Source organism: Delphinapterus leucas, chromosome 6, assembly GCF_059928025.1.
Source record: "Delphinapterus leucas isolate spDelLeu-1000000601 "Yukka" chromosome 6, BTC_Dleu_Yukka2, whole genome shotgun sequence".
NCBI lineage: Eukaryota > Metazoa > Chordata > Mammalia > Artiodactyla > Monodontidae > Delphinapterus > Delphinapterus leucas.
Window position 1 is genome coordinate 98,659,090 of NC_143134.1, and position 6,676 is coordinate 98,665,765.

Below are 6,676 nucleotides of genomic sequence, written 5' to 3' on the forward strand. Positions count from 1 at the left end.
CCCAAATCAAACTTTTGGTGACTCCTACCATATAACAGAATTAGGCCCCAGCCCTCTCATCAACACTGGGAGCTCTCGGGCTTCCCTGGTGGCGCAGTGGTTGAGAGTCCGCCTGCCGATGCAGGGGACACGGGTTCGTGCCCCGGTCCGGGAAGATCCCACATGGCGCGGAGCAGCTGGGCCCGTGAACCATGGCCGCTGAGCCTGCGCATCCGGAGCCTGTGCTCCGCAACGGGAGAGGTCACAACAGTGAGAGGCCCAAGTACTGAAAAAAAAAAAAAAGAAAAAGAAAAAGAAACACTATGCGCTCTCCATCATCCAACTGCACCTGACCTTTCCAGTCTTAACTACACCCAGCCTACATTCTAAGCATACTTGAGCTCTCCATGCTCCCTAAACACCCCCGTGAACTTTCCCACTTCCACACCATTGTTCATGCTATTCCCGCTACTGGAAATGCTCTCGGTAGCCCCCTCCGTGCCTTCTGAAACGTCATGGCCCATTTTAAATACCACTTCTTCCTTGAAGTGTCTCTTTTGTCCCCTTTATGAAATGCTATGTTTCCCTTCTCTGAACCCCTTAAAGCTTTATACCTTTCTATGGCCTGACCTTCCTCTGAAGTAATAATTCATCTGCCGGGAAGGCCCTTCATCTCTTTTCTTTCTCGTGTTTGTGGTTCAGTCTAACATCACCTCCTCTGTGAGGCCTTCCCAGCTCTCCCAGCAGGCTGAATTGGTCATTCCGCCCCAATGCTTCTGGAGCAACTGAACTTCTTCATTAAAAAATTGGCTATCGGTGTTATTAACCACCGTCCCCACAACTGGCAAGTCCCTTGAAGGTACAGATGATATCTCTCTGAGCTTTCTTTTAGCTCCTACACAGCACCAGCCACCTAGCAGGTACTTGGTGATTGTTGAATGAATAATTGGGAAATGAGAAAGACGCTGTCCTCGCTCTCTGTGTTTCTCACAAGAAGTCTCTACCATTCTACCTGCTTTGACTTCTGTAATCAGTGTGCCATTTGTAGGATCGCAGATGTAGTCATAGGAGACCAGAGAAGAAAAACTAACCAGCACTCCAAAATGTAGGAAAACACAGCAATAAATTGTCTGATCTAAGAACCCAGATCTCACCAATTAGGATGAGAAAATTGTTTCCACCAAATGAGTCAATGATGAGATTGACTGAAGGAATAGTTTCAATTTAGCTGAAGGTATAGTTTCAATGTTGCTCTTAAAAAAAAAAAAAAAAAACCAACAAATTAGAATGCTATACTGGCTTATAATAAACAATGAGGATATTTGGAACCCATCTTCTGGATCAGAAGTGTGTTCATTATGAGAAACAACATAGCTGACTTAGGACATATGGCCAAAGAAGTGTTTATCTTTACCAGGAATTCACCCCTGGGCAGCAACTGGTAAGAAACAGTCAGATGAATAGAGAACATCAGTCAGAAGAGAAACACAAAGGCCTTCCTTGCAGACATTTCTGCACCTTCCCTCCCACCACTGGGGGCAGCATGTTTCTTGACCCGTTTTAGAGATAAGCAATTAAAAATCCAGACAGTTAAGTCACCAATTCAAGGTCACTAAACAAACGGCAAATTTGCAGTTACCGCCTCTTGTTCTCTATAGAAGAACCCCAAGTTTTAGGCAAACTGGCCTTACCACCAGTCTCCAAATATTTTTCTTCCTATGTTCCTTCTTTGCCCTAGACCATCGCCTCTACTAGGATTCCCTGCTTAATATAACTTAATAAGCACTTGGCAAACATAAGCTAAATCCTCCCCAAAATCTTTGAGGTTGGTGTCCCCATCCCCATTTTACAGATGAGGCTAATCATTAACACCTCAGTCATAACTGTTGAGCCAAGATTGAAAGCTTTGGCGCATCCCTCTTCCAAAGCTGTCTTCACCACCTTCTTTGTGAAACCCATTCCCACGCCACAACTCAAGAACCTCCTGAAAACATCTCCATCACCCCCGAAAGGAAGAGACCCCTCTCTCCTCAAAATGTCCCTGGTCTGTGGTTACAGTGCTCTAATCACAAGGATTAATAATTGGCTTATTGTTCTTTGTCCCACATGTCTAGGAGATAGCAGCTTCCTGAGCACAGGGCTAGAGTACCTTTCTATCCTTTACCCACTAATTCAATGATATTTCTCCCTGAGAACCTCATTTCAAGTATTCAAGGAAGTCAGAGAAACCTAGGGTCATCTTCAGCATTTAAATCCCTGGTCATAATTTGATTACTTAAAACTACATGAAAGCAAAAAAAAGACACTAAAAGTACTTTATCTATGTAATGCACTAATTATTGCCCACCCCCCAAAAAAATCTAGCTTTCATACAAAGTTACAGTTGATATTAAACTCATGGAGGAAATTTAAAGACCTCAAACTAAGTAAATTTGTGGCCCACATTAGGCTGGAGGCCCAAGTCAAAAGGTTTTTCTACTCCTATAATTTAACTTAGCTCAGGCCCTGATGCAGAGTCATGCTTAATAAACATGAACTTGATGGGTGGATGGGTTGATAAATGGAGATATTCACACATGAAGAATAGATAAACGAGCACGTGAACAAGTGAAACAATAATGCTTTTTAGTAATGACTTTTGAGGAATATTAGTAATAAATTGTCCAACCAAACAAAATAATCCAAACAATATCATCCCTGGTAAACTGTCTACAAACAAAGCATGACTCTCATGATCTCTATAGTTCTGTTTTGACAGTATGGCTGCTGTGTCTGACGTATCTACGATCCTTTTGTTTGTAACAGCAGCACCTTAACTGGATGACTTAAATGAGAGGAGATTGCTTGAAAATTTTTCTACAATTATTGAAATGCACATTTCAATTTTCCTGAATTGTGCAAAAGTAATTTGGAAGATTAATTTCTGAGAACACCTAGTGGAATTTTTTTTAATCATAATTATTTTTGATATTTGCACAGTTCTCCCTGCCCACATGCATATGCACTATTACCAACGGCTATACAACATATGAAATTATTGAAGAAGTTGCCATCAGTACAATATGGATTCATCACTAAATGTTCAGCCTCATGCTCGCTTCGGCAGCACATATACTAAAATTGGAACGATACAGAGAAGATTAGCACGGCCCCTGCGCAAGGATGACACGCAAATTCGTGAAGCGTTCCATATTTTAAAAAATAATAATAAATAAATGTTCAGCCTCACAAAAGTAAAACAAATTTCCATGTTCAGTTCCAGAAGTGTGGTGTTCCATTTTATTTATTTATCTGGGGCAAAATCTGCAAAGATAAATCCATACCAAAAGAATGTGGCAGTCTTTTGCAATAAAGATTAATGTTATTGCAAAGAATCCCTGAGATTCAAGAGAGATGGAAAGCACCGTTGCAAAAGCTAGAAAAGTGAGAGGGATTGGAGAATGTTGGTGGGGAAAAGAAAGTAAATACATCTATGCTACAGACGGGTGGGGTATTAGAATGTACTCAGAGGGCTCCACCACACATGGTTAGGAAGAAAATCAACAGAAATTTGGACAGTGGAGATCACAAATGCTTGATTAACGTGTGAGAAGTTAACTAAGTGCTTAGAGGAGGTTTTATGAAGTAATGTGAAGCCATGTTTCTTTCCTTTGATCTACTTGGATGACAAAACCAATTGGAAAGAAATATTGAAAGAAATTACACAGGAGAAAAATAGTAGCAAATACTTATATAACACCAGTTATGGTTTGGGCACTCTTTAAGGGCTTTATACATATTAACTTATGTAATTTTGACAATAATCATTCATTCATTTAGCTCACCAACACCTGTTGAAGCCTTTCTTGTATTTGGTATATTATAAGGGATGGTGAGAGACTACACAGCTATACAAATCCAGTCCTTACCCTTAAGGAGCTCACAGTCTATGGCATGAAACAGACACATCAAATGTATTTTTAAATTTTTACTGGAGTATAGTTGATTTACAATGTTGTGTTAGTTTCAGGTGTACAGCAAAGTGAATCAGTTATATACATATATCCACTTTTTTTTTAGATTCTTTTCCCATATAGGCCATTACAGAGTATTGAGTAGAGTTCCCTGTGCTATACAACAGGTTCTTATTAGTTATCTATTTTATATATAGTAGTGTGTATATATCAGATCCCAATCTCCCAGTTTATCCCTCCCCCCCCCTCATGCCCTGGTAACCCATAAGTTTATAACAGTGTTAAACAGGTATGTATTTGGTATATTGTAGACATAGGGGAAATAACACCTCTGCTGGGGTCTGGAGGGGAGTTCTTAGAGGAGACAAGAACAAGGTTTGGATGGATAAATAGGTGGTTTCTAGATCAGTAAGAAAGAAAGAATATGGGTATATTGGGAGTGAAAAACACAGCACTGGAAAGTGGCAGGGCTTGCTTGTATCTCCATAAATATCTCATTGTAGCTGACAGTGAGAGAAAAGGAAAAGACACAGGTGACCAAGACTTTGAGTGCCATACAGGCAATATGGAGCCACTGACAGATTTTAAACAATGAAATGACATTGTCCAGAGACTCTACAGAGAATAGTTTTGCAGGGTTAATTCTAAAACAAGATAAATTAAAATTAATAAAATGTGACCAGGGATTGAAATAACATATTAGGAGTGAGGACTAAGAAGGTGGAATAGATTCACCAGTGTTGAATATATGTAACTAATAAATATACTATCAAATAATAGAACACAGACTTTTTATAAGTGGGACCAGGTGGTCAAGAAAACCATACATCACAAAAATATTGTCTCCATGTTTTAGGCAATGCTTTGGTATTGAATATACTTTTAATCTTGATTTCCATGAATCTATCATAAAATTAGTAGTTTCCAAACTTTTTTAGTTTTTTAAAAAATTTTTAATTGCAGTATAGTTGATTTACAATATTTTATTAGTTTCAGGTGTACAGCAAAGTGATTTGGTTATACATATATGTGTATACATCTATATTCTTTTTTAAAATTATTTTCCATTGTAGTTTATTACATGATATCGAATATAGTTCCCTGTGTTATACACTAAATCCTTGTTGTTTATCTATTTTATGTATGGTAGTATGCATCTGTTAATCCCATACTCCCAATTCCCAAACTTTTTTTTATCATTCATCTGTATCAGTAAAGAAATTTGAATGCACCTCCAATAACTATATACTTACTAATTTATTTGTATATTAGATATGTGTGCAACTGTCACTGGCATCTCAAGGGAAGATTCATCACTAATGATAATGACATAAATTCATATTTCAAAAGATATCTTTGATCAACATTTGATTTCTATGGGCTTTACAACCTGTCCAGAAAAGAGCTCACCATCTTTTTCCTCCACCCTCCTATGCTTCTCCTCTGAGTAGAAGTCATAGCCAAACACAAGGTCCTCCAAACTAGACACCAAAGACCCTTCACTGACACCTCATTCTCCTTTCTTCCCTAGAAAATCTAGTCAGTATCATTTTCAGTTATTTCCACCTTCTAAATACCTTGGGTATCAGTCAGCTTTTTCTTCCTAAATGGCAGCCCTAATTTCAGGGGCTATTTCTTCCTTGGGCTCTGAACTAAGACAGCTCTGATTAAGATGTTAGCCACACCCTTAGTGCAATGTGACCTTATACAAGTTATTTAACCTCAGTTTCCCCATCTGTTAAATGGGATAATACATTTTTCACAGAGTTGTTATGGAAACTGAATGAGTAATGCATGTAATGCTGTACAAAATGCATTTGTACAGTGCAGTCACATAGCAAGCAGTTAGTTTATGTAAGCTATTATTACGCTTTAGTCTCCCTACTGCTAGCCTCAGATCTCACCTTCCAACTCACCTCAGGTTGTGTAAAAGTGATTTTCTAAAACACAAATTTGACCAGGTCACTGTCATGCTTAAAACAGATTTTCCATGCCTCTCCATCAACTACAAGACCAATAGAAACATTTTGTTAGATAAGGCTCTTCAATGAGACAGCCTGTATCTATAATTCCAATCCTATTTCTGCCACTCCTTAACACGTCTCTTATGCTACAGATGTACTGAAATATTTGCACCCCTTCACATGGACCACATTCTCTCCATCCTCTGAGCCTTTGTTCTTATGCACAAAATACCTTTGCCCTCTGTTGTCACCATGCTTCCAACTATCATGTTGTAGCTCAGCCTTCAGCACTCGATTCCAGTGATGATTCGGATATGGATCCTTTCCTGGTCCTCATGCTGAAGGATGGAGTCGATTATTCTCATCAGCTGTGCTCCTAAGATGCTCTCTGTATTCCCTGGTCACAGCACCCTGCATACTGTTCTGTAGTCACCTCCTCCGCCCCAGCTCACAGTGCCCTGTAGCATGATTACCCTAGGAGGTGTTTCCCCAACTAGATGGTGTGCTCCCTGAAGGAAGGGCCTTAGGATCTCGAAGAGCAATGTCACACCTAGTAAGGGTTCAAGGCAGGCTTGGAATGTCTCCTCGGTGACTATATTTTCACTGTGTGGGTGGGAGGGGGAGACATTTTCCCAGCAAACCTGCCAACATCCCAATTCCCCACATTTATGGAAAGTCTTTGCTTTACATTTGGAAGCCTTCTGTAATTAGCTGTCCACTGGCAGTGGGGGAAATCCTAAGCTTTCCTCTAAGCACGACTATGTGGTTAGAAGACTAGCT

At 39.6% G+C, this 6,676-nt stretch overlaps 1 non-coding gene across 1 annotated transcript; it reads left to right on the plus strand.

The window, feature by feature from the left end:
- The first annotated feature begins 3,069 nt into the window (after window positions 1-3,069).
- LOC115802728 (U6 spliceosomal RNA) lies at window positions 3,070-3,176 on the plus strand. The gene has a single exon (XR_004023261.1). It is a non-coding gene; the product is annotated as a U6 spliceosomal RNA (small nuclear RNA).
- Window positions 3,177-6,676: the final 3,500 nt, after the last annotated feature.